This window comes from Salmo salar, chromosome ssa11 (assembly GCF_905237065.1).
Source record: "Salmo salar chromosome ssa11, Ssal_v3.1, whole genome shotgun sequence".
In the NCBI taxonomy this organism is placed as follows: domain Eukaryota; kingdom Metazoa; phylum Chordata; class Actinopteri; order Salmoniformes; family Salmonidae; genus Salmo; species Salmo salar.
Window position 1 is genome coordinate 14,813,444 of NC_059452.1, and position 20,364 is coordinate 14,833,807.

Genomic DNA, 20,364 nt, shown 5'->3' on the forward strand with positions numbered 1-20,364 from the left:
TTTGAATGCTTAGCAGGACAGGAAAATGGTCCAATTCACACACTTAACAAGAGAACATCCCTGGTCATCCCTACTGCCTCTGATCTGACAGACTCATTAAACACAAATTCTTCATTTGTAAATTATTGTGTGCTGGAATAAAAACAATTGTGCCGTCTGGCTTGCTTAATATAAGGATTTTGAAATGATTTATACTTTTACTTTTGATACTTAAGTACATTTCAGCAATTTCATTTACTTTTGATGCTTAAGTATATTTAAAACCAAATACTTTTAGACATTTACTCAAGTAGTATTTTACTGGGTGACTTTAGCCTTTTACTTGAGTCATTTTCATTTTCTATTAAGGTATGTTTACTTTTACTCAAGAATGACAATTTAGTACTTTTTCCACAACTGAGTGCAAGGAAGGTCAGGATTTTCTTTACCCTAAAAAGGCCTACCAGGAGATGAAAGCTACCGGAAAATACAGAAAACAAACAAATATTTATTTGTATATATGAATGACAAAACACTGATGAAAAAATAACAGGATTAGGATTCGCTTAATTTCTGTCCATGCATGGGTTGAACTATCAGTTATCATACTGGCCTTTTACTTTTACTATGGAGGTATATTTATTGTGTTATCTTTAGTAGGCTACTGCCCCTCCCTCCCTTCAGGCTATGCACAAACCCTACACCCCAACCCGAGCACTCCATTCTGCCACCTCTGGTCTCTTGGCTGTGGCAGGGCTTGCAAACTATTACGAACTACAAAGGGAAACCCAGCCGCGAGCTGCCAAGTGACGCAAGCCTACCAGATGGGCTAAATGCCTTTAATGCTCGGTTCGAGGCAAGCATCACTGAAGCACGCATGAGAGCACCAGCTGTTCCAGACGGCTGTGTGATCACGCTGTCCGTTGCCGATGTGAGCAAGACCTTTAAACAGGTCAACATTCACAAGGCTGCAAGGCCAGACTGATAACCAGGACATGTACTCAGAGCATGCACAGACCAACTGGCAAGTGTCTTCACTGACATTTTCAACCTCTCCCTGACTGAGTTTGTAATACATACATGGTCCCTGTGCCCAAGAACGTGAAGGTAACCTGCCTAAATGACTACCGCCCCGTAGCACTCACGTTGGTAGCCATGAAGTGCTTTGAAAGGCCGTTCATGGCTCACATTAACACCATCATCCCGGAAACCCTAGACCCACTCCAATTTGCATACTGCTCGAACAGTTCCACAGAGGACACAATCCCAATCACACTCCACACTGCCTTTTCCCACCTGGACAAAAGGAACACCTATGTGAAAATGCTTTTCATTGACTACAGCTCAGCGTTCAACACCATAGTGCCCACAAAGCTCATCACTAATCTGAGGACCCTGGAACTAAACACCTCCCTCTGCAACTGGATCCTGGACTTCCTAACGGGCCGCCGCCAGGTGGTAAGGGTAGGCAACAACATCTGCCACGCTGATCCTCAACACAGGGGCCCCTCAGGGGTGCATGCTTAGTCCCCTCCTGTACTCCCTGTTCACCCACGACTCTTGCTGACGATCAGGTAGGCCTGATCACCGACAATGATAAGACAGCCTATAGGGAGGAAGTCAGAGACCTGGCAGTGTGGTGCCAGGACCAAAACCGCTCCCTCAACGTGAGCAAGACAAAGGAGCTGATCGTGGACTACAGGAAAAGAAGGGCCGAACACACCACCATTCACATCAACGGGGCTGTAGTGGAGCGGGTCGAGAGCTTCAAGTTCCTTTGTGTCCACATCACCAACAAACTATCATGGTCCATTCCCCCTCAGGAGACTGAAATATTTGGCATGGGTCCCCAGGCTCCTTAACAGCTTCTACCCCCAAGCCATAAGACTGCTGAACAATGAATCAAATGGCCACCCGGACCATATTTGTTTTTCAAAATACATGGATCAAGTATTTTCATTAAATAATATGCTTAATAAGTAAAAATAATAATAATAACAAAATAAATACTACAATTGATTTCAATCCAGTTCTTCTTGGGCCTGTATGTTTGGAGTGGTGTATAATGTTCTGTGCCAAGTGCAAATGATGAGTTTGGAGACACCTTGTAGATGTAGAAGCTTCTTAGTATAGGTTTCATGTTAGCACCATCAGTCGCTCATCTCTTATTGAAACTGGGGCTTTGGATCGAGATCTGTGAAAGTTTCCAAAAAGGCATCCATAGTGTCTATGTCTAGGCCTGACTGTGGGCCTTGCTAGGAGTGGGCTGACAACCCCAAATTTGTTGTTATATCCAGGGGCAGGGTGCTCACCCTTGGAAAAAACTGGGACAGTTCAGGAATGCATCTCTTGCCCCTGGAGCCTCTGCCTGCTGCCACCCAGGTTCATCAGGGTCCCATGCTTGCTTGTCGGAGATATTATTGTAGCCGTTTGGGAGGATGTTTTCCTTGAAGGAGCAGTCATCTTTCATATAGGTTTGCTATGGGAAGAGGAGGGAGACAATAAGGTTTAGTGAATATGGAGTGACACACATAGGATGTTTGTTAGGCCCTCTTCATCATCAAAGTGTGTCATCCTGACTGACTCCTGCCAGGAGTTCTTCGAGAGCTATTTTCATAGTGTACACAGAGTCACTAGAGGCCAAGGTTGTTATTCCTGTTCCTTTCCAATGAGGTTTTAACTTTTCAAATATACCCTACCAGTGGACAAAGGTGGCAGCAGTGACATACAGTATAGCCTATAGTAAACCATATAATTCTCAGTATTTGCCAAATATATTTTAAATCTGGTACGGAAATGTAATGTAACATTTTATGCAACTGCTTCAGTAAATAACTCAGGAAACATTAAATATTTTACTATCATGAGCTATGATCTTTGTGTTGCCTAGATTTTACTATTTGCATTTAGAGCAAAACTTTAGGATTATAGGGTTCTTTAGACATCTGATGAAGGATAATTGGATATTCTGTCCCAAACACTTTCTCAAAATGAGTGTATATAATTTTGTATTTTTTATTAATTTGATATAAATGTCAATGTATTAATGCTCCTCCAAACTATGAAATTCTGTTAGTCACAAATCGGAGCTGCATCTGTAATTGTGAGGTTTTAGTCATTTCAATCAATGTGAGTGCTCTTACCGATGTGTATAACCGAGGTAAAGACAGTTTCAGGTTGGATATTCGACGGATATTCGCCTGTAGTTTTCCTTACGTCCACCAGCAGCAGTTAGGGGACCGTCAAAATACTGACAAATCAAAATGTTCAAATTTCAATAGCTCTTTAACTATTACTCCAAACACTTTCAAAACTGGTTGTAGCTAACCCGATCGCATAGACACACATTGTACACCCTTTAGTTTGTCCATTTTCATCTCACATGGTTTTACATGAATTTTTCAAAATGTAGAATTTCAATAGCTCCTTGGTCATGTGACCTAGTGACTTCAAACAAGGTTCCCGAATGTCCACTGACTACCCTTCTATATTGCACACCCTTTAGTTTGTCCATTTTCAGCTCACATGGTTTTACATGAATTTTTCAAATTGTAGAATTTCAATAGCTCCATGGTCATGGGACCTAATGTCTGCTGACTACCCTTCTATATTGCACACTCTTGTTTGTGTACTGTAAAATCACGCGGCGCAACGTACATTTTTCATAGTTTCAAATTTGCAATAGCTCCTTGGTCATGTCAATTACACACCTAACAAGCATGCAGTGGATATACACCCATATTGCATAACCTATAGTCATGTATCTTCTATATTGTTGTACATTAATATTAGTTTGACAATTAGGGTGTTCAGTCCAGTGTTGTGTTTACCCTTTTCTTTAATATTTATCTACAATAATTGGTAGTTCTAAGTACTTATTTTCCCTGTTTTTTATTTTTCCACAGTATTTAACAGTGTGGTACACAATAGGAGAGAGACAGATGATATCTCCTTTTATCGTTAATATCAACCATAAAGGAAAATGGCAAAGTACTAGAGTCATGCTATTAATTGTCCAAAGCAGGGATGGAGAGTGAGCTAGTGAGGTAGGCTGCAGTGGTTTTGCTGGTCAATACATATACTGAACATATAACCACAGTAATGGTGGCCAGTAAATCAATGAATAAAAATGTAATATTGATAAATTAAACAGAAATTGTAGACCTTTAAATCTTTTCCAACATGTCAAGACACTTAACGTCAATTAAGAATGAAACATTTCACAGTGTTAACTTCCTCTTTATCCCTGGTTGATGTACATTTCAGAGCCTCTTCAGTGTGGATGGGGTATAGCATACATTTTCAACAACAAAGACTGCACTTCCAGTTTGTGTTCTTTACTCTGTTGAACTCTTTTGTCTTCATTCCTAGGCACAGCACATGGAACCAGCGTTAGCATGCAAAACAAAATATGTCCGCCCAGTCGTCTTTTCCATGGCAGGATCTTCTCATTTTGAAGTATTCTCTTTTTTATGTAAAAATAATGGAATTATGATTAGTTATAGGCAAATGAATACACAAGCCAAATGTGTATGCTGTTTTCATTATTACTATAATCTAGTAGTCATTTATTAGTAGAGGTAATTTCCTTTATGCCCCATTCTACACACAGCCTAAATTATAGGCACTGAACCATTTACAGGACAATAATAAAAGTAGCATATAGGATCCAACCCTATCACAGAGTGAATGAATGTAGAGCGTTTGTAGACTTTAAGAAAAATATATTAAGTGACAGTTTCATCAGTACGTGCTTAAAGAAAGTCATATCATAAAGATGACAGATGACAGTGCCCACCAAATCTATGACAATAGAGAATGAATTGTAAGCACCAAAGTGTGTTTGTCAAAATAATATCTGAAAATGTCAGTTGTTGAACATAATACTTCTATTTGCAATAGCAATTTATGATATATGCAGTTGAGGAATATTCCATGTACCAACATTACATGTAGGACGGACATAAGACATTCCCACATACAGTATTTAAAAAAAAAAATATTTCCCACTTTATTCAACCAGGTAAGCCAGTTGAGAACAAGTTCTCATTTAGAACTGCGACCTGGCCAAGATAAAGCAAAGCAGTGTGACACAAACAACAACACAGAGTTACACATGGAATAAACAAACGTACAGTCAATAACACAATACAAAAGTCTATATACAGTGTGTGCAAATGAAGTAAGATTAGGGAGGTAAGGCAATAAATAGGCCGTAGTGGCGAAATAATTACAATTTCGCAAATAAACACTGGAGTGAGATGTGTAGAAGATGAATGTGCAAGTAGAGGTACTGTGGTGCAAAGGAGCAAATAAATATATATAAATAACAATATGGGGATGAGGTAGTTGGATGGGCTATTTACAGATGGGCTACGTACAGGTGCAATGATCTGTAAGCTGCTCTGATAACTGATGCTTAAAGATAGTGAGGGAGTCTCCAGCTTCAGTGATTTTTGCAATTCGTTCCAGTCATTGGCAGTAGAGAACTGGAAGGAAAGGCGGCCAAAGGAGGAATTGGCTTTGGGGGTGACCAGTGAAATATACCTGCTGGAGAGCGTGCTACGGGTGGGTGCTGCTATGGTGACCAGTGAGCTGAGATAAGGTGGGGCTTTACCTAGCAAGGACTTATAGATGACCTGGAGCCAGTGGGTTTGGCGACGAATATGAAGCGAGGGCCAGCCAACGAGAGCATACAGGTTGCAGTGGTGGGTAGTATATGGGGCTTTGGTGACAAAACGGATGGCACTGTGATAGACTGCATCCAATTTGCTGAGTAGAGTGTTGGAGGCTATTTTGTAAATGACATCGCCGAAGTCAAGGATCGGTAGGATAGTCAGTTTTACGAGGGTATGTTTCACAGCATGAGTGAAGGATGCTTTGTTGCAAAATAGGATGCCGATTCTAGATTTAATTTTGGATTGGAGATGCTTAATATGAGTCTGGAAGGAGAGTTACAGTTAAACCAGACACCTAGGTATTTGTAGTTGTCCACATATTCTAAGTCAGAACCATCCAGAGTAGTGATGCTAGGCGGGTGGGCAGATGCGGCCAGCGATCGGTTGAAGAGCATACATTTAGTTTTACTTGCATTTAAGAGCAGTTGGAGGCCACGGAGAGTTGTATGGCATTGAAGCTCGTCTGGAGGTTAGTTAACACAGTGTCCAAAGAAGGGCCAGAAGTATACAGAATGGTGTCGTCTGCGTAGAGGTGGATCAGAGAAGCACCAGCCGCAAGAGCGACATCATTGATGTATACAGAGAAAAGAGTCGGCCCGAGAATTTAACCCTGTGGTACCCCCATAGAGACTGGCAGAGGTCCGGACAACAGGCCCTCCCATTTGACACACTGAACTCTATCTGAGAAGTAGTTGGTGAACCAGGCGAGGCAGTCATTTGAGAAACCAAGGCTGTTGAGTCTGCCGATAAGAATGTGGTGATTGACAGAGTCGAAAGCCTTGGCCGGGTCGATGGATACGGCTGCACAGTATTGTCTTTTGTCGATGGTGATTATGATATCGTTTAGGGCCTTGAGCGTGGCTGAGGTGCACCCATGACCAGCTCGGAAACCAGATTGCATAGCGGAGAAGGTACGGTGGGATTCGAAATGGTCAGTGATCTGTTTGTTAACTTGGCTTTCGAAGACCTTAGAAAGGCAGGGTAGGATAGATATAGGTCTGTAGCAGTTTGGGTCTAGAGTGTCTCCCGCTTTGAAGAGGAGGATGACCGCGGCAGCTTTCCAATCTTTGGGGATCTCAGACGATACGAAAGAGGGGTTGAACAGGCTAATAATCGGGGTTGCAACAATTGCGGCGGATCATTTTAGAAAGAGAGGGTCCAGATTGTCTAGCCCAGCTGATTTGTAGGGATGCAGATTTTGCAGCTCTTTCAGAACATCAACTATCTGGATTTGGGTGAAGGAGAAATGGAGAAGGCTTGGGCAAGTTGCTGTGGGGGGTGCAGAGCTGTTGGTGCTCTTATTCTCCATGGACTTTACAGTGTCCCAGAACTTTTTGGAGTTTGTGCTACAGGATGCAAATTTCTGTTTGATAGCCTTTGCTTTCCTAACTGCCTGTGTATATTCGTTCCTAACTTCCCTGAAAAGTTGCATATCGCGGGGACTATTCGATGGTAATGCAGTACGCCACAGGATGTTTTTGTGCTGGTCAAGGGCAGTCAGGTCTAGAGTGAACCCAGGGCTATATCTGTTCCTGGTTCTACATTTTTTTAATGGGGCATGCTTATTTTACCACTCAGAATCCAGAATTGATATGACAATGGGGCCAGCACAGGATGTAATACACCTTTACAACAATCTACTTTTTGATCTTCTTGACTTTTTATCTGTAAACTGCTACTGTGTGTCAAGAAAAGAGCCCCAATTAGGGGTTAGTGTACTCCAGTAAAAAAGGGCTGGTTTAGATTAAAAACTATTGCCCTGTGTCCCCGTTCATAGGGGCATGAGAGACTAGTCAGTGGTAGAATTGAGTTGGCACTTGATTGGCCCAAACACCCATAGACCCACAATGTTGAGGTTATTCATGGACAGTAATTAGTAATACCATTTTTTTTGCATTGATGCATTGTGTCTTCTAACTGTCCAAGAAACGGATCCAAAGTGTTAGGAAATATTTGTTCCCATAAATACAAAGGAGGACGTCTCTCCTCATACCTCTGGCACTTTAGTCAGACTGCCAGACTCTGCAACACAGAGCCAATCAGGAGAGAATACATACAGGTCAACTGTGCCAATTGAAAGTCAAGGGGTGTGTCTGTGCCTTTTGGATTACTCTCTCTTTACAGAGAACCCCTGTGGTTCAAGTCTGTCAAAGGTGCCAATTGAAAGTCAAGGGGTGTGTCTGTGCCTTTTGGATTACTCTCTTTTTACCCCTGTGGTTCAAGTCTGTTTGAAGTAAGTATGTCACATGACCAAGGTGCTATTGAAATTTGAATGTAAAAAAAGTTTGTACTTCGTTTACGCTCCCTAACTAATTTAACTAGGAATACAAAACGCTGCTCACATTTCCACATGTTTATTAGCTTTGGAAAGTGAATTCATGTCTAAATCGTGAAAATAAGACCTGTGCAATGCTGTGCGCAATTTTTCCAACATCATGACACTTAATTTGGAGTCTGTGGCTCAAGTGGTGTGAAAGCGATTGAGGTTTGAAAGCGCGAATATCCGTCGAATATCGAACTTGAAACTGTCTTTACCTCGGTATGCGTATAGTCTTCCATTCCCTTCCATGCAGAGATACTGCGAGGCTGCTACTACTTTGATTGCGACACAGCCCGTGTCTACACGTAGGATTTCCAACAAACCTGTATCAAAACAACAGGACATTCAGTTTACTTTTTTATTTTGATTAAATATTTACAAATAATAATAAAACCGTGACAGCAATACATACAGATATACCAACAGACAACCACAACACGTGATAATACAAATAACATAAAATATAAAACAGACAGAAATATAGTTTTATATTGTGCCTACTCAGAATAATATCTCAAATCTGGGATGAAATGAAAAAGTTCAGTATTTGGACATTAGCTAACTCCTTATTTTGGATGTTATGAAGGAGATGGCTGAGGACCAGGTGGATATTGGCGGTGGAACTCTCCAGGAGATAACAAGGTGTAGATCCACAGAATGTTCAAGTGAGCCTTCTGATCAAACAAAGCTTTCAAAATGGCCTTTTTTTCTGCAGTAAGCCAGTTATAAGTGCATATTACTTCTGGGATTTTAGACAGGTTTACACACTTTCTAAATAAATTGTATTGACTATTAGGCATATCTCTGATGTATGTAAGTATTATGTACAACCTAATAGAGTTACCATTTCATAATCCACAAATTTCAAATTCATAATCACACGTTTTCTGATTACTTTCTTAAAGGATGCCAATACAATGCTCTACCAAAAGTTCAACACCTATTTCATCAAAACAACCTATCCAGAATATGAGTTCTGGTTATGCAGTCTCCAATCAATATTGTGAATGACCTTGCCAGTGATATTCAAAGTTGGCAAAGCAAAGGCCACGTTAATAGGGCCACTATGTCTCAACAAAATATAACCGTTTCATTGCTGCTCTATTTATAGTGGTAAAGTGCTTACTGTAAGAACTCTTCTCAGGAGATCCGTGCACCTTGCCGTTCTCTTTGATAAGCAAATGCAATCCGTGTGTGGCAGCATACAGATGGCTGTCCCCATCCATTGCCTATATGAGGCCCCGAGTCTGGCATGGGCAGACAAACAACTCCAACAGCAAAACACATGTTAACCATGTATACTGCAGTAACAAATTATATTTTCTGATGCTTTTCTCTGTCTATTATGCCAGGCCGTCTCCCTTCTTTCTACCTGTCGCTATTTTCTAGTAAGACAATGTCCCAGCCTTTTTAAAATGTACTGCTTATCAGTACGATCGATAACCCTTTTCCCAAAGCCAATTCTGGGAACAACAAAATCCTAGGTGACTGGTTGGCCATGCCACGATCAATGATTTATAAAAGAATTAGGCCTTAAAAATGATCAAAGTCAAAACATTGATGATCATAATGTATTATAATAATTGATTATAATGATATGTTTTGTTTAAATATGTTTATTCCATTTGATTTATAGCCCTGTGTAATTTATGAGGTCTTGAGAAGTTAGTGAATTATAGGCTACTGGATTAAATAATAGCCATCCACTCGTCATTATAATATAACAACAACCTTTTTAAATTAGGCTATATTCATGAAATCTGGTTTGCCATTGCTCAATCGGGGGGAGCATTCAGTTATTTCGCTAAATGCCAAGGATACAAGTCATGTGTAATTCAAATCAACTCTGGCACAGGAGCATTTCTGTACTTGTTGGATTTAGCACAAATAACAGATTTACCCCTCTGTTATCTTATTTTGACCGAGGGTTTCCGATGCTTAGTGCACACTCGTTGTCAATTGACGAACTCCTATGTGGACCGTGAAATGTAGGCTACATAGAAGTTAATAAACAGTAATTTAGAGCAAATATCCCCATTCATGAAAATACAGCCGAGGACCTACATTCCAAAGCGCAATATATCAGATCAGGTAGTATTAAACTGTGTGGACGGTCGAGATAACATCTCTCGGTGAGTAGCTTATTCCAGTAGGCCAATATTTGTCCAAATACATGTTTTTTTTTTTTTTAAATCAAACTGATGTCTTTAACTTTATTCATAACATTATGATCTTACCGACTAAATGGGAGACTACTTGAAGATTACTGACTAACCCATGGACTAATTAACCAGCTCTGCCTATAATAAATAGCCTACTTATTCTGTAAACCAGTTTTTGTTTCACTCAGTGGTCCATGTCATTATATTCACTAGGTGGCGCACAATACCAGATTATCCATTTTAAATTATTCGTGAGTTTGGAGTCTTACAAGGAATTGGTTGGTGAAGTTCGTGCCAATGACATCTTCAAAGGCTACACGTGTGCTGGATAGGATAGGCCTACTTTTGCGCACTTTTACGCCTTGAATTGGGTGCACTGCGAAGGTGTCTTCCATATTTGCACGGAGGCCAGCTGACTGTGTTAACGGTGATAGTGAATAGGGTAACCTAGGCTGGTTAACAAGATCAGATGGTAGCCTTAACCCTTTTATCGCCACATTTAATTGTAGGCATGCTGTTGTTGTGCATTATACTTTTGATCAGTATGCCTTGTCAGTCAGTATCATGCCCATAGTCTCACACAGGCTCCTGCCCTCTGATCGAATGGCGACAAAAACGTTGTGTTTACTGGGTGGTAGGCCTTGCGAAATGTTTGTTCAATAGTAATAAACTCTAAAACGCTCTGGTGACAAACTTTGCTTCCCTGTTTCCAATTGTCCACATGGCTGGGAGAACCTACTCAAGTAAGTAAGTAAATACATTTTGAAAATGTAAAAAAATAACTATGTATTATTAGCTAACTAGCTACAGTGCAGACTAACTCAAATGAGGTCGCTTGCTAGCTATCTAGCCAATTTTACATACTGTATAGATAGGTAGTTGGTGATATTTAATTCACTTAGCTAGCTAACTTGATGAATTTATCACTGTAAAAACTCAAAATGCATTTATAGGTAGCTAGCTGACGAGGAGGGTGGAGGAGGGTGAAAGGATAGCAGCCCCAACTGTCAAAATGAGTGGGCTATTCTGGATAGGGCAGGTAATTGTGTAGTTCCAGTCCCTAGAAGTGAGTACAGAGATAATAGTAACAATATTCAGTGTGGTGTAATTTGAGTATAATGAAGTCTGTTTCTTGTGAGGTTTTCTGTCCTCAGATAAAAAGAGCTATGAAAGCCTGCCTACAGATGAGGTCCCAATGAAGAGCAGTGGTTCTCAGTCCTGTTCTTGGGGACTCAAAGGGGTGCACATTTTGTTTTTGCCATAGCACTGCACAGCTGATTCAAATTATCAACTCATCATCAAGCTGCAAGTGATATTTATTTGTGATGCTGTCCTTGATATGATCGTGTTGTCACATGCTACACATGCACATGTGTGTGCACATGCATCTATCAATCCAATGGTATCATGATTTGTTATAAGGGATATTATACTTTAGTAATCCACAATGACCTGGTGATGTAAAAGTCTAATAATGACATTACCTTCCATATTCCTACAGATGCCTTGTAACTGGAGATTCCTTCAAAACGATTGCCTACAGTTACCGTGTAGGGGCACTGCAAGGTTGGGTGACTAGGGCCATCTGGGCCTGCCTCCTGGAAGAATTCAGGTGTGTGAAGGCTACCTGTGTCCTGCATAACTTCATGAGGATGGACACGAGGACCAGGAAGGGATCTGCAGTTTGCCAGTGTGTGCCAGAGGGGAAGTCTGGTGCTCTGCAGGATGTTTCAAGGATGGGGTCCAACAACGCAGCAAGAGAGGCGATCCTTGTGCAGGAGATCTTTACCTCCTACTTCTTCGAAGAGGGTGCTGTTCTCTGGCAACACCATAGACTACACCAGTGTTTCTCAAACTTTTTATAGTCCCGTACCCCTTCAAACAGTCAACCTACAGCTGCGTACCCCCTCTAGCAACAGGGTCAGCGCACTCTCAAATGTTGTTTTTTGCCATCATTGTAAACCTGAGAAGGGTGTGCTTGAAAGGATGCTCATAACTCTGCAAATTGGGTTGTATTTGAGAGTCTCAGTCTTAAATAATTTTCCACACACAGTCTGTGCCTGTATTTAGTTGTCATGCTAGTGAGGGCAGAGAATCCACTCTCACATAGGTACGTGGTTGCAAAGGGCATCAGTGTCTTAATCAGCCTGAATTATGTCCCACACATTGAATATAGTTGCGGAGAGTCCCTGTAATCCTAGATTCAGATCATTCAGGCGAGAAAAAACAACACCCAGATAGGCCAGTCGTGTGAGAAACTCGTCATCATGCAAGCAGCCAGACAAGTGAAAATTATGGTCAGTAAAGAACTTTAAGGTTGTCTCTCAATAAAAAAAAAAGTGTAAATACTTTGCCCCTTGATAACCAGCACACTTCTGTATGTTGTAAAAGCTTTACATGGTTGCTGCACATATCATTGCATAGTGCAGAAAATACACAGGAGTTCAGGGGCCTTGCTTTAACAAAGTTAACAATTTTCACTGTAGTGTCCAAAACATCTTTCAAGCTGTCAGGCATTCCCTTGGCAGCAAAAGCCCCTCAGTGGATGCTGCAGTGTACCCAAGTGGCATCGGGAGCAACTGCTTGCATGCGCATTACCACTCCACTATGTCTCTCTGTCATGGCTTTTGCGCCATCAGTACAGATACCAACACATCTTGGCCACCAAAGTCCATTTGATGTCACAAAGCTGTCCAGTACTTAAAAAATATCCTCTCCTGTTGTCAAATCAAATGTATTTTTATATAGCCCTTCGTACATCAACTGATATCTCAAAGTGCTGTACTAAAACCCAGCCTAAAACCCCAAACAGCAAGCAAAGCATGTGAAAGAAGCACGGTGGCTAGGAAAAACTCCCTAGGAAAAACTCCCTAGAAAGGCCAAAAACCTAGGAAGAAACCTAGAGAGGAACCAGGCTATGAGGGGTGGCCAGTCCTCTTCTGGCTGTGCAGGGTGGATATTATAACAGAACATGGTCAAGATGTTAAAATGTTCATAAATGACCAGCATGGTCAAATAATAATAATCATAGTAGTTGTCGAGGGTGCAACAAGCACGTCCGGTGAACAGGTCAGGGTTCCATAGCCGCAGGCAGAACAGTTGAAACTGGAGCAGCAGCACGGCCAGGTGGACTGGGGACAGCAAGGAGTCATCATACCAGGTAGTCCTGAGGCATGGTCCTAGGGCTCAGGTCCTCCGAGAGAAAGAGAGAATTAGAGAGAGCATATTTAAATTCACACAGGACACCGGATAAGACAAGAGAAATACTCCAGATGTAACAGACTGACCCTAGCCCCCGACACATAAACTACTGCAGCATAAATACTGGAGGCTGAGACAGGAGGGATCAGAAGGCACTGTGGCCCCATCCGATGATACCCCCGGACAGGGCCAAACAGGCAGGATATAACCCCAACCACTTTGCCAAAGCACAGCCCCCACACCACTAGAGGGATGTCTCCAACCACCAACTTACCGTCCTAAGACAAGGCCGAGTATAGCCCACAACGATCTCCGCCATGGCACAACCCAAGGGGGGGCGCCAACCCAGACAGAAGACCACGTCAGTGACTCAACCCACTCAAGTGACGCACCCCTCCCATGGACGGCATGGAAGAACACCAGTAGGCCAGTGACTCAGCCTCTGTAAAAGGGTTAGAGGCAGAGAATCCCAGTGGAAAGAGGGGAACCGGCAAGGCAGAGACAGCAAGGGCGGTTCGTTGCTCCAGCCTTTCCGTTCACCTTCACACTCCTGGGCCAGACTATACTTAATCATAGGACCTACTGAAGAGATAAGTCTTCAGTAAAGACTTAAAGGTTGAGACTGAGTCTGCGTCTCTCACATTGGTAGGCAGACCATTCCATAAAAATGGAGCTCTATAGGAGAAAGCCCTACCTCCAGCCGTTTGCTTAGAAATTCTAGGGACAATTAGGAGGCCTGCGTCTTGTGACCGTAGCGTACGTGTAGGTATGTACGGCAGGACCAAATCGGAAAGATAGGAGCAAGCCCATGTAATGCTTTGTAGGTTAGCAGTAAAACCTTGAAATCAGCCCTTGCCTTAACAGGAAGCCAGTGTAGGGAGGCTAGCACTGGAGTAATATGATCAAATTTTTTGGTTCTAGTCAGGATTCTAGCAGCCGTATTTAGCACTAACTGAAGTTTATTTAGTGCTTTATCCGGGTAGCCGGAAAGTAGAGCATTGCAGTAGTCCAGCCTAGAAGTAACAAAAGCATGGATTAATTTTTCTGCGTCATTTTTGGACAGAAAATTTCTGATTTTTGCAATGTTACGTAGATGGAAAAAAGCTGTCCTTGAAACAGTCTTGATATGTTCTTCAAAAGAGAGACCAGGGTCCAGAGTAACGCCGAGGTCCTTCACAGTTTTATTTGAGACGACTGTACAACCATCCAGATTAATTGTCAGATTCAACAGAAGATCTCTTTGTTTCTTGGGACCTAGAACAAGCATCTCTGTTTTGTCCGAGTTTAAAAGTAGAAAGTTTGCAGCCATCCACTTCTTTATGTCTGAAACACAGGCTTCTAGCGAGGGCAATTTTGGGGCTTCACCATGTTTCATTGAAATGTACAGCTGTGTGTCGTCCACATAGCAGTGAAATTTAACATTATGTTTTCGAATGACATCCCCAAGAGGTAAAATATATAGTGAAAACAATAGTGGTCCTAAAACGGAACCTTGAGGAACACCGAAATTTACAATTGATTTGTCAGAGGACAAACCATTCACAGAGACAAACTGATATCTTTCCGAAGGATAAGATCTAAACCAGGCCAGAACTTGTCCATGTAGACCAATTTGGGTTTCCAATCTCTCCAAAAGAATGTGGTGATCGATGGTATCAAAAGCGGCACTAAGATCTAGGAGCACGAGGACAGATGCAGAGCCTCGGTCTGACGTCATTAAAAGGTCATTTACCACCTTCACAAGTGCAGTCTCAGTGCTATGATGGGGTCTAAAACCAGACTGAAGCGTTTCGTATACATTGTTTGTCTTCAGGAAGGCAGTGAGTTACTGTGCAACAGCTTTTTCTAAAGATTTTGAGAGGAATGGAAGATTCGATATAGGCCGATAGTTTTTTATAATTTCTGGATCAAGATTCGGCTTTTTCAAGAGAGGCTTTATTACTGCCACTTTTAGTGAGCTTGGTACACATCCGGTGGATAGAGAGCCGTTTATTATGTTCAACATAGGAGGGCCAAGCACAGGAAGCAGCTCTTTCAGTAGTTTAGTTGGAATAGGGTCCAGTATGCAGCTTGAGGGTTTGGAGGCCATGATTATTTTCATCATTGTGTCAAGAGATATAGTACTAAAACACTTTAGTATCTCCCTTGATCCTAGGTCCTGGCAGAGTTGTGTAGACTCAGGACAATGGAGCTTTGGAGGAATACCCAGATTTAAAGAGGAGTCTGTAATTTGCTTTCTAATGATCATGATCTTTTCCTCAAAGAAGTTCATAAATGTATTACTGCTGAAGTGAAAGCCATCCTCCATTTGCGAAGGCTGCTTTTTAGTTAGCTTTGCGACAGTATCAAAAAGAAATTTCGGATTGTTCTTATTTTCCTCAATTAAGTTGGAAAAATAGGATGATCGAGCAGCAGTGAGGGCTCTTCGATACTGCACGGTACTGTCTTTCCAAGCTAGTCGGAAGACTTCCAGTTTGGTGTGGCGCCATTTCCGTTCCAATTTTCTGGAAGCTTGCTTCAGAGCTCGTGTATTTTCTGTATACCAGGGAGCTAGTTTCTTATGACAGATGTTTTTAGTTTTTAGGGGTGCAACTGCATCTAGGGTATTGCGCAAGGTTAAATTGAGTTCCTCGGTTAGGTGGTTAACTGATTTTTGTCCTCTGACGTCCTTGGGTAGGCAGAGGCAGTCTGGAAGGGCATCAAGGAATCTTTGGGTTGTCTGAGAATTTATAGCACGACTTTTAATGCTCCTTGGTTGGGGTCTGAGCAGATTATTTGTTGCAATTGCAAACGTAATAAAATGGTGGTCCGACAGTCCAGGATTATGAGGAAAAACATTAAGATCCACAACATTTATTCCATTGGACAAAACTAGGTCCAGAGTATGACTGTGGCAGTGAGTAGGTCCAGAGACATGTTGGACAAAACCCACTGAGTCGATGATGGCTCCGAAAGCCTTTTGGAGTGGGTCTGTGGACTTTTCCATGTGAATGTTAAAGTCACCAAAAATGTGAATATTATCTGCTATGACTACAAGATCCGATAGGAATTCAGGGAACTTAGTGAGGAACACTGCATATGGCCCAGGAGGCCTGTAAAGAGTAGCTATAAAAAGTGAGTGAGTAGGCTGCATAGATTTCATGACTAGAAGCTCAAAAGACTAAAACGTCATTGTTTTTTTTTTTGTAAATTGAAATTTGCTATCGTAAATGTTAGCAACACCTCCGCCTTTGCCGGATGCACGGGGGGTATGGTCACTAGTGTAACCAGGGGGTGAGGCCTCATTTAACACAGTAAATTCATCAGGCTTAAGCCATGTTTCAGTCAGGCCAATCACATCAAGATTATTATCAGTGATTAGTTCATTGACTATAACTGCCTTGGAAGTGAGGGATCTAACATTAAGTAACCCAATTTTGAGATGTGAGGTATCACAATCTCTTTCAATAATGGCAGGAATGGAGGAGGTCTTTATACTAGTGAGATTGCTAAAGCGAACACCGCCATTTTTAATTTTGCCCAACCTAGATCGAGGCACAGACACGGTCTCAATGGGGAAAGCTGAGCTGACTACGCTGACTGTGCTAGTGGCAGACTCCACTAAGCTGGCAGGCTGGCTAACAGCCTGCTGCCTGGCCTGCACCCTATTTCATTGTGGAGCTAGAGGAGTTAGAGCCCTGTCTATGTTCGTAGATAAGATGAGAGCACCCCTCCAGCTAGGATGGAGTCCGTCACTCCTCAACAGGCCAGGCATGGTCCTGTTTGTGGGTGAGTCCCAGAAAGAGGGCCAATTATCTACAAATTCTATCTTTTGGGAGGGGCAGAAAACAGTAGTGGTTTCCAGTGTCCTGGTTTCCAGTGGTTTGCCTTCCTTAATTGACCCCCCATAAACGTAACAGACAAATACCAGGAGCTGTGCCAGGCCCGCCACATCTGTTGACTCATCCAGCTGTAACGCATAGAATTCACTGGCATAGAATTCACTTGTATGCGAAGCAGTAATTGTTTCAAAACATCTCCAACCATGTCACTGATGAGTCAGTTTTGTTTGATGAAGACATTGTCTGTATAGTTTTTTCCCCCCAGCATTGTCCCAGCCATATCCGCGGCAGCAGGAAGAATTAAGTCCTCCACAATAGTATGGGGCTTGCCTGTCCTAGCCACTCGGTAGCTCACCATATAAGACGCTTCTAGCCCCTTCTTATTAATGGTATCTCTACGGCTGCATCAGATTCACAACTGTCAGTGTCCATGCTAGCTGGGCTGACAACAAATGTAGATTTACTAATGCTAGCATTGGATGTGCTCGTGGAAGCAGAACAACTTGTGTCGTCGACAGCTGCAGGTGTAGTACTGCTGGTACCATATGCTGGTGCGGTTGGCCCTGGGTTCCTCCTAATGCAAGACAATGCTAGACCTCATGTGGCTGGAGTGTGTCAGCAGTTCCTGCAAGAGGAAGGCATTGATGCTATGGACTGGCCCGCCCGTTCCCCAGACCTGAATCCAATTGAGCACATCTGGGACATCATGTCTCGCTCCATCCACCAACGCCACGTTGCACCACAGACTGTCCAGGAGTTGGCGGATGCTTTAGAGGAGATCCCTCAGGAGACCATCCGCCACCTCATCAGGAGCATGCCCAGGCGTTGTAGGGAGGTCATACAGGCACGTGGAGGCCACACACACTACTGAGCCTCATTTTGACTTGTTTTAAGGACATTACATCAAAGTTGGATCAGCCTGTAGTGTGGTTTTACACTTTAATTTTGAGTGTGACTCCAAATCCAGACCTCCATGGGTTGATAAATTGGATTTCCATTGATTATTTTTGTGTGATTTTGTTGTCAGCACATTCAACTATGTAAAGATAAAAGTATTTAATAAGATTATTTTATTCATTCAGATCTAGGATGTGTTATTTTAGTGTTCCCTTTATTTTTTTGAGCAGTGTATTTATAATGCATGTATTTATAACACATGGATAATTAACTTCTTTCAATAAAGCGTTTCACATTCTCTACTGGTTGAAATTAAGTCTCATTTGATGAAATACTACACCTATCCTGTGTTTATCAGATCAATGCAGATGAAGGAAATTAGATATTGAGATGAACCGGTTAGAGTATTTACATGATGCATAGGACATGTAGTGTAATGTTTTTTTAATTCTATTTCTCTATATATGATTTACAAATCAGCCTTTAACTAGTTAAATCATGTTTCTAGTCTATTAGTTACAATGTGTAACCATTGATGTCCCAGGACCAAGATTGGTAAACACTGTTGAAGTGCATAATTGTAATACATACATGCAGACACAGCATCATTCAAAGGCTGGAATTTGATACTCCCTGGTATTGGATATGACTGAAAAATAATCTCAGACATTCACACCTGAACTGCACCTTTATTTGCCAAGGTAGAGTACATGATCAGTGAATATATTAAATGGACAAGCTACAATGTGGGGATCTCATGCATGGTATTAACTGCATGTATATATGACTTGCATCCTTGGCCCAAAGTTATATTTTATTCTACTCAATCCATAGGGGCGGCAGGTATCCTAGTGGTTAGAGCATTGGACTAGTAACTGGAAGGTTGCAAGATTGAATCCCTGAGCTGATAAGGTAAAACTATGTTGTTCTGCCCCTGAACAAGGCAGTTAACCCACTGTTCCTAGGCCGTCATTGAAAATAAGAATTTGTTCTTAACTGGCTTGCCTGGTAAAAAAAAAAAAAAAGCTTAATTAATGTCATTCAGACTGTTTTGAAGTTGATACAACTGGCTATGATAGCTGAGGTTCATAGCTAGGTTCTGAACTAATATGTATACCAAATGTTTTATGGTCCATACACAGGTATTTTTTTATCCTCCACTGCACAATAAGCATCTGCATTGCATGGCAAATATCAGCAAGGCAAGCATACAAAATTGTACATTCAATTTGCAGTAAGTACTTTAGCTAGCTAGATTCTTTACATCAACTGTTTCACAAGACGACAGCCTGGTTTGCTGGTTGTTTCAGGAGTCCCTAAAACATTAAAAAACCTGAATTACTATTTCATACTCATGTCACAACACCCATACAACTAGCCAGCTAGCTGACTAATGTTAGCTAGTCAGCTAGCTTGCTAAATTGCGATTTTCGTAAATTAACTTTATGATAAAACAATATGCATAATCGTTTGTCTCTACATTAACTGACATATTCCTGTCAACTGTACATTTTTTTTGCATGATTCGTTATGACGCTATAATCACTTACATTTGCTTCCATCCCAGTATTTTTGTCAGCCATCTTTGCTGAAGAAAGTCTCCTGCCTTTGGTCGCGTAGCGTCAAATTCGTCATGGGAACCACTCGATATGATTGGTCATCACCCAGCGGTCGCCGCTAGTGATTTGTATAAAGTTGGGAAAAGTTTATATTTTTCACCGTCTCCAACGCTACCTTCGCACCGCCCAAAGGTCCCCCGCCCTCTCCGCCTCTCACCGCTTTCCTTCCATTGAAAATGAATGGGAAGCGGTGTTTCACCGCGCAGCACCGTGTGCTAGTGAACACCGGGCAGCTCCTTCTCCACTCACGCGTCATCAGGCAAATTACGTTTAGTGTTGGATCCCAAAATAAATGTGTTAAGTCATAAAAACAAATTAAGTCAGTTGTGCAAGACAAATGTAAATTAGTAACATCATACGTTTTGCGAAATCTTAACATATTGTACATTTTGCTAATTCGTTACATTTATGAAATACGTAACATATCATACGAAAGGGATGATAGACATCCACAAATAATACATACAATATGAAACGTAAAATATACTAAATGGTGTATCTTTGATATACGCACAGAATAATATGAAATGCTCTGAGACCAGGTTGGGTCACGGAGCAAGGATGGAGGAGTTGAGGATGGTCTTCTGTCCAAACGAGAATCTTCCTAAAATATCTCCACGCAAGATTTTCAAATCTGAAAACACTCCGTTTTCTGGCCTAAATTAGAACAGTCTCAAAAACAATCCC

The 20,364-nt window shown here is 41.8% G+C and overlaps 1 pseudogene; it reads right to left on the reverse strand.

Annotated features, from left to right (window-relative positions):
- Positions 1-1,823: 1,823 nt before the first annotated feature.
- On the reverse strand, positions 1,824-10,694 carry LOC106562056 (fibroblast growth factor 19-like; annotated as a pseudogene).
- Between the last annotated feature and the right edge of the window lie 9,670 nt (positions 10,695-20,364).